A 16560-nucleotide genomic window follows, 5' to 3' on the forward strand; every position below is an offset into this window, starting at 1 on the left:
TATTTATGTTACAGAAATACTTTCTAAATACTTTCTAAACACACTAAACCTCATATAAAGTTGTTCTTTTCCACAATTTTAGAATATCTACAATTTGCTTTGCGATCTTTTAAATATAGGTGTCTTCCCTGTCCTTTAGTTTTCTTCCTAACCAAATGGCTTTGAAAGGTCATGTGGAATTTAAATACTATCGAAAATAGCCAACATTTTGCTTTTAGTTATATGGAATTGAATCCAACCCCATCTACTCTCTTCTTTAAGTCTTGAAGTACATTTTTTTTAAGTTTAACATTCACTTAAAGTTTCCTTCCCCTTTCAACTTACAATTGTCTCTCATACAAAGGCATTCTGTAAGACAATATAAAGAAAGTAATCTGAAAAAAAGTATAGCCTATTTTATTTTACAAACACAGCAAACAAGTTACACTGCTACGTCACCAGGCTGACACTGCCCCAATGATCATTTTCCATTTTATAGAAATATCACCTTTAGAATTTTTCTTCATGTATCAGAGTTTATGAAATTAATTGACAATTGAGGTATAATGCAAGATATATAGTACCAAGCAGAACTGTGGGATATAGACAAGTTTCGGGGATATCCATTCTGTTTTAGAGCTGTAGCTTAAGCACTGCTTGGAATTTTGGGGATCTACTAATACATCAAAAGTTTCACTATAAACAATCGAGGCTGCTTCAAAGAACTAAGAGTACTTGACCTTCCTGCTAAATTATGAGGCAGGACATTTTTCTGTTTCAGACAATACAAAAAATCTGAATGATAATACTTATCTACATTTAACTGAAAAATCATACAAATACACAACTTGAAGAATTTAAAGCCCCATGGTTGGATTCTCTGGAGGTAGCAGACTCCAGGATTTGGGAGATCACAGGTCTAGGACTAGCATTCATATTACAAACAAGTCTAGGATTTTTGTCTTGGAGTATGACTTAGAACCTGTTAACTAGCAACTTCATAGAGTGTGCCCTGATTCCAGTGAGTGATGGTTCCATCCTCTGCCATGGATTAGAATTAAGTAGATTCGCAGCTCCTGGCTTTCAAATGCTTCTGAATGTGACTTGTATCCACATTATCAAAATAGGAAGTATTTAGGCAGAACAGTTTTCCTTCTTAATAAGCATAAGATGCTTTTTACAGGCATAGATGATTTAGAAACTCAAATCAAATTTTTTCAGCAATTTAAATCTTTTTTCTTTTAAATGTTACCCTTGCAACCTCTTGAATCATGCTTAAATAGATTTGTTTCAATTTGGACATATAACAGATGTGCAAGTACTATTATTTTTAAAACTCAAATTCTAAGTTTAAATGAACACCATTTTTATAAAGCAAAGCAACTTTTGGTATATGGCTTGAGCACAGCTTCATAATGGGTGGATATTTGGGGTTTTAAAACGATAAAATTTTTTCTTTAGATAAAACACCAAAATGTTTTCTAACCAGTCTGAATCATACTAACTTTCAAGAAAACCTGGAGCAAATGACAATATCCTTTTAAATTTCAATATATGATTGATTAGATGACTGATTCACTTTTCCACGAGTGAGGCAAAATAATATCTATTTTGTTATGAAGGTAAACAAAGTACCTCCTGCCATTTGTCAATGGGCTATACAGGTAGACTTGCAGCTGTGAAATGCAAGATTTCTCAGCAGATCTGCAGTTTCTATTTCCAAATCTCCCATGCACTTGCTTATTTCCCTACTTCTGCTAATGGGACCTTCTTTTTTACAGAAGTTGGCTTATCACCTAGGCTCAAGCTCTTTGAATTACAAGACTCTTGCTTCTCATTTGTTGCCTATAGTCAACTGATCGCCAAGTTTTATTGATTTTATTTCCACCACAAACCATGAGGATGATGTTTCATGCAGAGTACAATTACTCTAGTTGACCATTCTCATATCTCTTCCAAAGATGTTGCAATATACCCATAAGTGTCCTGCGTCCAGATTTGCTTTTGGCAGAATAATCTTCCTAGACTACAGCTCTTGATTATGGCCTTCTCTGACACAACTTCAAACTCTTCACGTTTCATGTGAATTTAACTTTCAGTTCCTTAACTCAAAATTAAGGCTCTCTGGGCTTCCCTGGTGGCGCAGTGGTTGAGAATCCGCCTGCCGATGCAGGGGACACGGTTTTGAGCCCTGGTCTGGAAGGATCCCACATGCCACGGAGCAACTGGGCCCGTGAGCCACAACTACTGAGCCTGCGCGCCTGGAGCCTGTGCTCTGCAACAAGAGAGGCCGCGATAGTGAGAGGCCCATGCACCGCGATGAAGAGTGGCCCCCGCCTGCCACAACTAGAGAAAGCCCTCGCACAGACACGAAGACCCAACATAGCCAAAATAAATTAACTAATTAATTTTTTTAAATGCTGTCACTTTATATGTGTATGTAAAAGCTGTAAATGAGAAAAATCATAAATCTAAACAGATTCTCAGATAGATTTTCAAGTATTTAAAAAAAATTAAGGCTCTCCCTTTTCCGTGACTCAGCCGTCTTCACAACCACACTTACCCTGCACCCCACTTAGAAGGAAGTACAAATCATTCCTCACAAACACCAAGTCTGAAGTTACCATATTGTCCTCAGACATGGAGACCGAGGAAAGCTGGGTGGCTGAGGGATCTGTCAGGTGAACAAGCCTTTGAGGTACAGCTGAAGAGACCACTCGGAGTCATCTCCAGAAAAAAAAAAGTAAATATCAAAAAAGTATACTTTTCTTTAAATAATTTTCAGAACAACTAGCTTCTCCCACAGCTATCTGTGGAGATGAGCTTTGGCTCTGGTGTCAACCTAACCATCCAGCCAAACCTGCCCCATCTGTTCATTCAGGACCACAGCTCCTAACTCAGCGCTAGGTTCTCCTGACCTGTTACACTCACTTCTAAGTCTGAGCACCTCGGTCAGCTCTGACCAGCTCTGTTCGCCTCTGTCTTCCCCAGGGCCCTGCCTTAACCCGGCTGTGCTGATGCACCTCTCCATCCAATTTAAATTCAGTTAATGCAGTCTTACTGCACAACCTAACACCACACACCTTACCCCAGAACACTCCGGCTGGAAGTGCTCTCTTCTCACCTATAAAAACACTTTGTACAATTCACATAACATTTCTCACATTCTGCCTAGAGTTATGTTTTCTTGGGTTTTTTTTCTACATGTTTAATAGCACAACAACTTAAGGCCAAGAATTACGTTTTTTGCTTCTTCTACAAAACCCAAATGGTGCTTGCACACAAGAGAAGCTTAATACATACTTGTGCAGTTAAATGGAATTTGTGTCATAAATGAAAAATATATTTAACTGTATATTTGCTTATGTGCCTCTTTTTCCTACAAGATTATAAGGGCTTTTCTCCCCGAGTACTTAGTAGTGTCAGGCACACAGGAGTGCTCAGAAAAAATTGCATGTGGAAGGGAGGAGAGGAGAGAAGAAAAATAAATAAGGAAGGGAAGAAGGAGAGATAAAGAGATGGATGGAAGGAAGGAAGGAAGGAAGGAAGGGAGGGAGGGAGGGAGGGAGAAAGGGAGGGGATAAAGGAGATAAAGAGGAAACAGAGCGAGAGAACATGTTTCTACATGAAATTTTTGGCTTGTTGATCTCACTGAATTTCAGGAAAATAAAGCTATTTGTGCAGCATTTTTAATAGAATAGAGTGAATTAAAACATAAGGGGAAAAAGCTGTTTCTTTTAAAATGATTAGGTAAGAGAGCATTTAAAATGGAATGGCATGCGACTGACCAGTGTGTCACCAGGAGAAGCAGCTGTTCAGCTACCCAAGGTCTCGTGCGACTGGGGGTGGGGACAGCAGATTGACAAGGACAGGCCCTCAGGTCGAGAGGCTCAGCAATGCAAACCATGTCTCAGGAGGGTATTCAAACCACCAAGCGCACAAAAATCAAAGTGGTAGAATTAGGATGCAACTGGACTCTTCTAATGTACACTGAGAAATAAAACTGTGGCAGAACTGATGAGGTCATGAGCAGCACAGGCTCTCCCTGTGGACACACCTGCATGGAGTGTCCAACATTAAAGTTAATATTTCTTGGTGGGTGCTAGGATCAGAACCAGGCAAGTTCGCTACAGGATTCGAAAGGGTGATAGCATTAGTCTAGGATGGTTTGCAGTGTCTGTCAGCTCGGTGGTCATTCATCCTGAACATGGAATTCTATTACCTGACTCTTTGGCCAGACATATCACTCCACTAACACCATCAGTTACTGACCCATCAGTGTCAAAATTTTGACACTCTGACTCTTCTTTTTCTGTGTTCTACTGCTGACCAATACGTCTCTCCACTCCCCTCCCCCCATACACACACTTCCTCCTGATGATTGACACAGATACCCCCTTTCTTTATCTTATGAATATATTCAGTCAGGTATCTCTCTGGCTGGGAAAAACTATCTCATTAAGGTTTTCACAGCTCTGCTCTTTCTTATTGCATTCTGCTTTAATAGTTCAACTATCAGAGCTGTCTTATTGCTATTAACTCTAAATTCCTGGGAGATACCCAATTATTACGCACTGCCATGTGCAGCAAGAGGTATAAAAGTCTTCCTTTCAAAAACTCTTTCAAGATGTTTGAAGGTGGTCGAAAGGTACAAACTTCCACTTATAAAATAAATAAGTCTTGAGGATGTAATATACAGCATGGTGATTGCAGTTAACAATATTGTATTGTAGGGCTTCCCTGGTGGTGCAGTGGTTGAGAGTCTGCCTGCCAATTGGGGGGACACAGGTTCGGGCTCTGGTCCGGGAAGATCCCACATGCTGCGGAGCAGCTAAGCCTGTGCGCCACAACTACTGACCCTGTGCTCTAGAGCCCGTGAGCCACAACTACTGAGCCCGCGAGCCACAACTACTGAAGCCCGTGCGCCTAGAGCCCATGCTCTGCAACAAGAGAAGCCACTGCAATGAGAAGCCCATGCACCGCGGCGAAGAGTAGCCCCCGCTCGCCACAGCTAGAGAAAGCCCACACGCAGCCAGGAAGACCCAACACAGCCAAAAATAAATAAATAAAATACGTAAATTTATTTTAAAAATATATTGTATATTTGCAAGTTCCTAAGAGAGTAGATCTTGAAAAATGGTAACTGTGTGGTGATGGATGTTAGCTAGACCTATTGCAGTGATCTTTTCACAATATATACGTATATTGAATCATTATGTTGTACACCTGAGACTAATATGTTATACGTCAATTGTAGCTCATTTTAAAAAAAGAACTTGACAAAAAATTATAAAATTTAGTTCTCTCCCCAAATACTAAAATTCAGTAATACACATAGTAAGAAAACAATAAGACATTTAACAAATGCAAAGGAAAAGTACAGGCAGAACTGAATCAACGGCAGATATAAACTAAATCTTTTAACAATGTAACAGTTTAAAACTAATAAAGGAAAAGAAAGTTCAATCAAAGTATTTGACTACAAATCAAAATTCCAAGAGAGATATTAATAGTTCCGGGAAGAAGAATATACTGAAAGTGCAGGGATAGGGTTAGGGTCACCATCCCCTGCTCTGCTCTGATGCCTTACTCTGAGCGCTATCCAACCTGCTTCCCCAGAACCCAGGGAAATGTCTGGGACATTAGATAGCAGAGTAGGGAGATCTCAGGGCTCAGAGGCCAAATTCCATTCACCAATGCAACGGATGAGAATGAATTAAGGTCCTCAAACCTAATAAGATATCCAAGCACCACAAATTCTGGGAACCCAGATGGAGACGGTGGGTGGAGATCAGCCTTTCATTCTTTTTCATCCACAGGTTAGTGCCCATGGACCCGAGAAGGTGGGCCTGGAGACACCTTCATGCTTAGACCTTGGGGAGAATCACAGGATGCTCAACAGGCATTTTTAAGGGACATGCACAGAAAGAGGACTGGCTTCCATTGTCTCTAGAAAGAAAGTCAAAACTTGCCCTTAAAAAACTAGTGGTGTCTAGGAGTGAATTTGTCAATAAGAAACAACAAAGTCAGTGGGCACTCTGTGAGCTGTACTGGTACATGTTTATTCTAATTAATAACTGTATCCTGCCCTGAGATGAGTTTTTTTAAGGTAGTTGCAGTTTTTGCAACGTCCTCTTGCCAAAATTATATCTGCATCCATTATGGAATGCCCTAACTCAAATTCTATTTTCTCCTTTAAAACCCAATTTCTGCCAAATGATCTGTAACCATTAAAGCTTTAGTCATATTTAATAGAAATATCTGTTTTCAAGACAGTTATCAACAATTAAAACAGCAATAAAGATGTATTTGTAATTCTGAGGGTTGAAAGATAAAAAAATACTTTAAATTTTGTATAATCAAGGGTGAATGATATGGTAAATACGATTCTAAGAACAGTCTGTTTACAGAGAAACTGTTCTGTGCCAGGCAATGTGCTATCTCCTTTACAGACCCTGAAAAGGGTCTGGTCCTTGAAACACTCCATAATTTTTTCACTTTACTGACCAAAGTCACATGGCAAATGAGGCTTAGAGCTTGAGATTTAACCACATTTCCTTCCCATATTTCGCTCTTTCATTATAACTGAAACTTCCCAAAGCAAGGTTCGGGCCACCAAGAAAGGATGTTCTTGTGATTTATAAGTAGCTTCTGCTGACCTACTGGATATCCATATGCCAAGGATGCAAACAAAGCAGGATGCTGTGACTCTAGGCAAGTTAGAACAGAGGCAGATGCTTTCCTATGGCATCCAGTGGCGCTTAAACTCCTCGTATGTGAAATGATTAAATCCAGAATATTAGTCCCAGAGTGGTTATGTCATCAGCCCAGGGCCCAGGTCATTTAGCAACAGTGAGACTAGTCTCTTATACTTGCTGGCTCTCAGTTCCTTGTTCTTCCTTCATTCTATTTGCATAGTTACATTTCAGCAAATTCGTGGTAAGTGTCCACCTGTGCTAGGCAAATCAGCTTTGAAGACTCAGTTATGCATTAGAAGATAACTTCTCTGGCATGGTATTAAAACAAAGTGATCTGGAGCTCTATCAAGCTACACGGTCTCCTCTGTCCCCTGATGGGGACTGGCAGAGCGCTGGTAACTTCTTGCATTGGTTTCCTTCCGGCTGCATTACATGCTTCAGCAGATGGATTTGGACACATACACAACTCCTCAGCCATGCATTTTCACGTCCTCCCCTAGGATGTATTTCTGTAGATGACTATGCTTGTCCTATTCCAATTTAAATAGAAAAAACAGTGACTTGCCCAGGATCCCACAGCTGGTCGGGGACAAGATGAAGTCTGTTCCATTTTCTACTTCCCTGCTCCTGGCAGCTTTTTAAAAAGACAGCTTTAATCACATTTTATTGGAAAATAGGAAATTAGAAAAAGATTATTAGATACTCCCTTGAAAATTAAACCTCTAAAATGGTAACAACTTTTGCAATTCTATGTTGGTTATTTTTATTCTATAGATTTATAATCCTGTAACTAAAATTAAAACACTAAGTTTTGTGCTTTAGATGCTGTATTTCTTTTATTAATCAGGCAATATTTTCAATATGTATTTTAAAAGATTCTGCAATCCCAACAATTTGAAAATTTGAAATTATCTTACTTTCCAAGTTAAAGGCTCTTTTTTGATAAGTCAACTATATTTTCTCATAGCTTCCAAATTATGTATGCAAGTCCCTTCACCACATTAAGCTACAATTTCCAAAAGGGTCCTCATTTTAAGGCGATCTATTCTGCAATAAGCATTATCTGGTCCAGATAAAGCTCACTTGGGTCCCTGGAAGTGTAGTTAGGTGTTAGCAAACACTTTTTTTTTTTTGCGGGGGGAGAATCTTATAAAAAAAAATGAGTGGACTAAACATTGGATCCTCAGTCACCGGCTATTTTTCAAGAGTCCTGTGACCACTTCAGCAAATTGGAACAGGGAGCCATGCTCACAGTGATGCGCTTCCAAGGTCACTAGTCTCATCCAGGGATCATTCAACATTTTCACACATTTCATTTTAATTGTCACAGAATCCGTGACCAAAGAGCACAGCTGTTTTCAAAAGAAACAGTAAATCAACCACCGGAGAACACATTTCCCCAACTGTCACTGACCTGTTTGAATTCTATGCCTTGTTTTTCTTGTTTTTTTTGTTTTTTTGTTTTATTTTTTTTGCGGTACGCGGGCCTCTCACTGTTTTGGCCTCTCCCGTTGCGGAGCACGGGCTCCGGACGTGCAGGCTCAGAGGCCATGGCTCACGGGCCCAGCCGCTCCGCGACATGTGGGATCTTCCCGGACCGGGGCACGAACCCGTGTCCCCTGCATCGGCAGGCGGACTCTGAACCACTGCTCCACCAGGGAAGCCCTATGCCTTGTTTTTAATAGTCCTGAGGAGTCCAAAACCATGACCAGGGCACAAAACTTCTTCACTGCACGCTCCCTCAACCCACTGGAGTTCAGGCAGGCAGCTCAAGTGATTTGCAACATGAGCTTGTCACAACGCCACTGCTTCTTCAGAGGTACAGGTGGGAGGGGCTAACAGCCCACACCTCTTTGTAATATCACTGTTGTAAAAAGAAGCCCCAGGGACGGTGAGCAACACAAAACATGGATCTTCTGACAAAGATGCCCTAGATAATACTTTATTATGATCAGATTAAACCAGACCATCATTATTTCTCCTACTGCATTTGTTTACTAAGAAGAAAATAAACTTTGTGACATGTTCTCTGGAGACCTACCGTTAGCTTTCCTCACCCCTGAAACAATGCAGAGGACAGGACTCACATCTCTAGGCAGCGAATATTCACTGAGTACTTTCTGTGCACCTGGCACTAGGACAAAAGCCAGAAATCGCCATCAAACCTCCAATGGACATACTGACATCCCTGAGGGTCTCGAACTTGGGCTACTCTGTTACTCTAACAGAGCATACGGTTGGTTGGTTAACACGATATTTTAAAATCCATGTTTATGTTTTCCTTGTTATTGATACAGCTTCTAAAGAGAAGCAAAAGAGAAACAGAGCTTTTGTGGGATGGACTTTAATTACTTTTCTGCTTAGCACCTAGAAATAATGCCTAGTCTTTGAAATACGACCTGTAGATTTCACTTTGATAAAAAGGACTGCAAAAGAAGTTGGGAACCCAGCTGAGGTAAGAAGAAAGGTTGCTTTTATCCATGTGGCTTAGGGGAGTAGAAGGGACTAGTGCAAAGGATAGAAACTGCTTTCTTCCTAATGAATAGGTGACCCACATGAATGCCCTCGGTTTCCCCACTTGGCAAACCTGACACAGAAACACCGCCAAGTTATGCCGCCATGAATAGCTTCGTTTGAGAATTCTGAGCATGGCAAGGGGCCGTTCTTGAACATGTTTTTATTCATCATGGAAGCCTTGTAGGCTAATTAGGCAAGCGAGAACACTCAGACTCAGGAAGGAGTGGTATTCAGGCTGTTTTTAGGGTAGCTTGTGGGAGCAGCTGTTGAAAACCACAGTGTGGCAGCACTACAGCCCTACAGGAGGGGAGGGGAGAAGGGCCAAGGATGGAGGTGTACCTGGACGTTTGAGAGTGAACAGTTACTATAGTTCAGGGCTGACGTTCATTCAGCATGTGAGAAGCTGTTAGTGACACAGGACTTAAAGCGATTCATTAGGAATCAGAACAACCACTCTGAGAAATGAGAATGCATACTCTTCAGAACAAGAAAATAATTCCCCTGAAAGTTGTTATGGGTCTAGCTAAATTGCAGAGTCCAAGTGTGTATCAGCAACAAACTACACAACAGGGTTATTTTCTTCACATCATTCAAAACCGGAGTGCAAGTGGAAGGCTAGACTGATTCAGGGTTAATGATTTGTAGGGTAGCTAGAGCAGATTGATAAAGGGCACTGAAATGACAGATGAAGGAAGCGTTGAACTCTGGATTCACGGGAAAGGTAGAAATGGAAAACTTTCCAAAATGAGTAAATAAATTGGGAGAGAAAGAAGGCTATGAGGGATGTGACACGGATATCTCGATGAGGTTGAGAAGCAGGGGTGGTGCGAGTTGGGGTTGAGGGAACAGAACATAAGACTTTAGAGCCTGGGCAGTTCCTGGCAACACTCAGGATGTGATTAAGACCCAGGATGACCGTCAGGAGTGGAGTCAGTCCCTGGAGGAGGATATATCTTCCATCCTTCATAAAGTAAGAACTCAAGCCTCCCAGGGTTTCCAACAGGGAGAACTGTGGTGAGGACCAGAGCAGTCAGCCCTGATGGCCCTGACACGTGTTCCCCTGTAGGGTTCTCCGAGTGACTTCTGCGGCCACACTGCCTCTAAACTCTTCTTCCCTCACATCTCTGGACCAAGTGAAGACACTTAAGTTAATTATGTCTGGCTCTGTTGAGACCAGTTCTGAAATTGTAAGACTCTATTAACGACTTAGTGAGACAAAAGGGAAACTGATAGAGTAACATGAAAACTGGATACTCGGGCTTCCCTTGTTGCACAGTGGTTAAGAATCCAGCTGCCAATGCAGAGACACATGTTTGAGCCCTGATCTGGGAAGATAACACATGCCGTGGAGCAACTAAGCTCATGAGCCACAACTACTGAGCCTGTGTTCTAGAGCCCGCGAGCTGCAACTATTGAAGCCCACGTGCCTAGAGCCCGTGCTCCACAACAAGAGAAGCCACCACAATGAGAAGCCCATGCACCACAACAAAGAGTAGCCCCCTCTCGCCACACCTAGAGAAAGCCCAGGCGAGCAACGAAGACCCAAGGCAGCGAAAAAAATAAATTAATTAAATAAATAAATAAATTCAAAAAGAAAAAGAAAACTGGATACTCTTCTTTTCTTTTTCCTTCGTTTTCTGCTTCGTTTTATTTTTTATATGATTTCAGCATGCCAGCTTGGTTCCCCCTACATGGAGATCTTCCTGTCTCACTCCCTGATCCAAGCAAGTCATTTAGACTCCCTACACCTTGGTCCCCTCACCTAAAAATATGGTTAAGCCTTTCAGATCTACTCCACATGACTTGTGAGAATCAACTCAATAAGATGAATTCTAAAGCACATAGAAGCTTTTATTGTTACATGTGCACTACGTTATTGCTAATTTATATTATCTCCCATTAAAATAGCTTCATAAAGTATAATCTTTACATTAAAGTGTACTTGTGGCTTTTACTTCCTGGAAGACATGGTAGATAAGCTCTAATTTTATCAAATCTATATTGAGCAATACAAACTCATTTCTTCTGCAGTTTACACACTTTCCCAAAGTGCAAGTCTTCAGCCATCTGTCCTCCCCCTACTCTCAGTGGGGCTAAAGCTGAAGTGTTCCTGCTGGAGAAATAAGCTGTCCAGAAATCTGGCCATAGTCACTGTTGTCACCATCATCATTGTCATCACTGTCAGAGCCTAGAGTAATAGCTAACACATTTAAAAGAAAAACCATAAATTTTGACCATAGTGAGAGAGAGAGCTCAGACTAACTTACACAGATGTGCAGTAGAACAGTATCAAAGTGGGCAGCACTTTTAGAAGCCTTAATTCTTAATTAAAGGATCCCCCAAGTGCACCAGGGAGTATTTTAAATATCTGAGTCACCAAAAATGAAGAAGAGTAGCAGCCTAGTTTCATATTCCTCAGGACTCAAAATCCTAATTAACATGGAACATCAAAGCTTTTATCCATTTCAATACCCAGTTCCCCTCTTTAAACTAGTATTTCAGTGTGACATTGAGATTTCAAGTTTTCCCTTTCAACCTGTATTTTTTTGGATAATGTCACTGGTCACAGATGTAACCAAGCCCAAGAATCATGAAGCACCACCCACCTCCCTATTTGATTGGCATTTCTCATTGCAAAATATGCTATGCTTTTGACACACACCACTTCTTTTCTGGAAACGTCTATTGAAAGAGATGGGAAAGTAATTCCTTGAAAGTCAGCAGCTGAAAAGGTCTATTCACAATAATGTATATATAAATGTGCACATTCTCGTATTTTGAACATTATCAGAAAATAATGATAATTTTGTCAGTAAAGTATATAGATTCTCAACATATAGTTCCCAAGGCACTCCAAATCCAGATTACTATTTATGTAAAAGAGTCTTTTTCCCCATTCCTGAAGCCATTGTATATATTTTCAGTGCTGTCTTAAGTTTTCTTGAAAGGGAAAGCCATTGACCACATGCACACATCACATCTAAAGTACATCATTAACTGCTTGTCCATTCAAAGCAGAAACCCTTCTCCTCCTCTCACACGCTACTGCTCTAGTACCATCACTCTAACCCCAGCCCTGTCTCGGGTGTGCCCAGAGCAGGCAAGCAGCAAACACCTGCGAAGTGAATAAAAACATGAGTGAAGTTTCTTCACTCTTTACTTTGCCCCTTGAGCCGTCTAGCCCTTTCCTCCTCCCCTTTGATTTTGTGTAACCTTATCTCCAAGCTCGCTAATCTGAAGTCAGTCGTCCTTTCTGCCACCCAAATTCCCTCCTGGATTTCACCTCTCCCTGACTCTCCACTCTGGCATTTAGGCTTAGGCTCGCATACTTAGTTTCTGGATTAATTTGTATTCCCAAAAAAAGCTCAGCCCAGCTCCTTGACCTGCAGACGCCACTTACCCCATTGCCCAGCACCCAGAAGGATCCCATGACCTGCGGGAAACATGACGAGGGGGAAAGAGATACATAGTAGATGGAGCTAGAGTTCATTTCTACCATTTTCTTCTATTCAGACAAGCTGAACAACACTGAAGATATAGGACGGTTGACAAAAATAAATAAAAAGCAGATTGTGGGGTTGGTCTTCACACAGGAGCATAATTAGACGGGCGTATTACATGGTAGCTGGCACTGAAAAAAGGATGCTACGTATGTAAAAAGAAGGACTAAAAGGGACACTAACAATAATGAGATTATACACTGGATGGCACTCTACAAGAAAATCCTAAATAAAATAATCCATATTATATCATAGAATATTAGTTCAAATGAAAATCAAAATAATTATCGTCAGTGCTAAAAGTGTATTTCACAACTTACATCACCCATTCCTAAGATATCACTTGTATTTTCTTGCATAACAAAGTATCTATTCCAAAATGATACTTACCATGATATTCCAGTGGGAAATATTAGATTTCTGTGTACAGTAGAATCTTTTAGAATACACAAAAATAATTTTTAAAGCTTTGATTTTTTCTTTCCTTATTACTTTTGGAATACATGAACCTCTTCAAATTCTTCTTTTAAACTTTCTAAGCTTATTCTTAATTTTAGAAACTATAAAATGACAACAAAAATTTTTTTCAAACAGTAAAAATAAAGCATCCCATTGTCTTTACACAACCTTTTATAATGTGTGCATATTCCCTTCTTGTGTTTTTAGACATCTTTTTACCTCATGATAATAGCGCGTGCAATTTGTGCCTTGCATTTTCATTTATCACTGTACATCTAGCATTCTTCTATGTGGCTACCTAATTTTCTTTATTGTTATTTTAAAAGACTGCCTGTTTTTCCATCATGAAGACATTTTACAATTTATTTGAGTATCCCCTTGATTGATAGTTGTCTTATTTGCAGGTTTTAAGGAATGCCATGGTGGACAGCTTTAAGCACTACTTTATTGGGTTTTAACAATTCTATTTTTAATTTTATGAACTCATTTTTAAAACCCTTCATTATATTGTTGCAAATATTTCCTTAATCTTTTGCTTGCCTTTTCAGTTTTTGTCACTCAGTTTTTACCCTTCATGTTATCATAGATCTTTTCCTTTGTGATTTCCCAATCTTAAAAAATAGAGAATTTTACTCCTAAAGAAACTGACAACTTAAGGTGAGGTTTTATGTTCATCCTTCCCTAAATTTCTAATCAGTTATTGCAATACCACTTACTAAGTAATTCTCCTTCTCTTCATTGTTTTGTAATGATTTCTTCAATAACCATTAACTTCTAAAGTATGAAGAAATATTTCTGGGAAAACTGTTTTGTTTCATAGGTCTATTTTTTGTGCCCAAACCAGAAAACTCTATAAATTAATTTGCCTTTTAGCACGTCTATACTAGTTATAGAGATGTTCCTCTTAAATAACGTTTAAATTTTTTAAAAAATGTTTACTGTTTTCTTCAAATGAACTTTAGAATAATTTCTTTGAATTTACAGTTTCCTCTTTAGATTTTTAATTTCATTAAACATATGAATTAGACTGCAGAGAATTCATACTTTTATACATTGAATATTTTTTAAATAAAGCAATGACCTGTCTCTTCGTGTACTAAAATCTTTATTCTTTATGAGGTTTGGTGGTCTTCTGTTCGTCGGCCTACACAATATCTATTAAGTTTACTATCATAATGTACATTTTATTTGCTTATAATATGCTCTTCTTATTATTATAATTTGCACTTGGTAATGGTTAGTATATTAAGGGAACTTCAAAATCTAAGTGAGAAAAAGCAGAAGTACACACTTAAGGAATATGTAACAATTCAGTGAACAAAAAATGCCCAGCTTTCCGACCCACTGCAACCTCTCTGCTCCACCAAAAATGTTCCGTGCTAGCTGACTGTGAATTCTTTAAACCTTTTAAATTATTTATATGAAAAATATGTTTTGCCATTTTTCCCATCTGATGTTAAAATTTTAAATTTAAGATAAACTCTAAAAATCACAATAACAACTTATTTTAGCTGAACAGGATACTTTTTAAGCTCCTTTTATTTATCCCACCTGTAATATTTTTGTTTCATGACTGATTTGTTTTTAATTACTAGAACTATATATTTTAAAGATGGTAATTAAGTTAAAATTGACCATGATTTTTATTTTTTATAATTAGAAATTAAACTTTTGACTGAAGTCTGTCTTTGCATTTCCATTCGACTGGATAATCTCATTGCAATCCATACCTACCTTTATCAAATTATGTTCCCCAGATAGAGATAAGTGACATATCAGTAGGATTATAATTTCATTTGTTGCTTCTCCTTCAATTTAATTTTGTTAATACATCTGTTCCAAAAAACGGTTCTTCTTGTCTATTTTGAATTAAAATAATACAGTTATGTTTCATGTTATTATAAATATTTTTTTTCATGCTTATTGCATGGCCACCTCTCAGGAGAGATTCTTTCCACCCCTGCCAACTGACAGACACACAAACACCACCCTCCCACGACACGCCTGCAAACTCAGGTCTGACTGGATGATATAAATGAAGCCTCCAGTCAACAGCAATAACATGTCATAGCCGCTACATGATGCGAAAATCACTTAGCCACTCAGATCCTACCAGCGACAGGGAAACAATTTTTCTTCTGATTATGATTTTGGACACAGATAGCACCCCCATTCCTCAGATTTCTAATTGAAAACTTCTAGATCAATATTAAAATTCAAAGTCGCACATTTTTAGCTAAAAATATGCCACAACATTGATAACAAAATACAGTGTTTCTTTCTAAATGAGGAGAATTGTGGCAAAGGCAATAACATCAAGGCCTTCTCCATCTACATATTGTTCAACTGGTGTTATATTTCCAATAGTAATTTAAAAAAACTTCTTTCACTACACCAAACATGGACACAGCCATAAAAGGCTGTTAAATAAAGGAAGCAAAAAGACTTGGGCTAATACACAGAGAGACTTTCCTTTTTGAATGACCATCAACTCCTAAATTCACAAAGTGTTTCTCTCTAATTATCTTGAACGTAGACCCTATCCATACATGAAAAACTGTAATGATAAAATAAATTTCATTTAAGTTAAACCTTTCTGTGAAGGGGGGAAATGTTCAAGGGAACTGAACTTCAATCCTGAGCTCTCCATCTGAGGAGCCTTTATTCCAGCAAGAGGACAGAGCCCAGTCTCCCTGGGAAGCAGATGTGTCAACAGTGGAAGAGCGTTTTGAAGCCTGTGGTCAGGGCTGTCTTTCTGGCACGGGCCACTGAACCACACAGTCGAGGCTCCATTTACTGTAAAATAGGCCTATGACAGTGCTCCCGTCTGAGCCCCCATCACACTAAAACCTCTGATCCACAGAATCACGGAGGTTCTGAAAGCCATGGTGGGAGAGAAGAGAGGTTTTCTCTTTACACATAGTTTTCTCACTAATTCCAGAAACAAACAAACAAAAAACCAAATGCATAAAAAAGTGAACAACGATAGAAGAGCAAAACATTTTTCACAATGTAAAAATATTTTAATAACAAGAGAGAACCGACCAAACCAAAACACATATTCAACCTTGTTAGCAACAGAACGTCAGTACTCAGACACTGGTTGCTTAGCTGTATCAGACAGCGTGGGTGGCTTAACTCCTTTACACGGAGAAGCTATGTCTTAGAAATACAGGGAAAATGTTATCTTTCTATCTCTAAATTTCTTCTCATTTATTCATTCACTTGACAAAAAGCTTCTGAATACCTACTCTATGTCAGAGACTCTGAGTGATAGGGAGATAGCCATGAGAAAGCAGAGATGGTCCCCTTTGCACATGGATTTCTCAAGGTCTTGGAGGTACAGGCAACACACTCAATAAATATCTAGCTGCAAGTTATGATAAATGTCATGAAGGAAAAAAATA

At 39.3% G+C, this 16560-nt stretch overlaps 1 protein-coding gene across 1 annotated transcript in view; it reads right to left on the bottom strand.

The window, feature by feature from the left end:
* NKAIN3 (sodium/potassium transporting ATPase interacting 3) overlaps positions 1-16560 on the bottom strand; it is a gene marked incomplete at both ends in the record, with an annotated part of 522360 nt that overhangs the window by 462485 nt on the left and 43315 nt on the right. The gene's annotated exons all lie outside the window — the stretch shown is intronic.

Source organism: Mesoplodon mirus (assembly GCF_964341445.2).
Source record: "Mesoplodon mirus genome assembly, chromosome: 16".
NCBI classification, from domain to species: Eukaryota; Metazoa; Chordata; class Mammalia; order Artiodactyla; family Ziphiidae; genus Mesoplodon; species Mesoplodon mirus.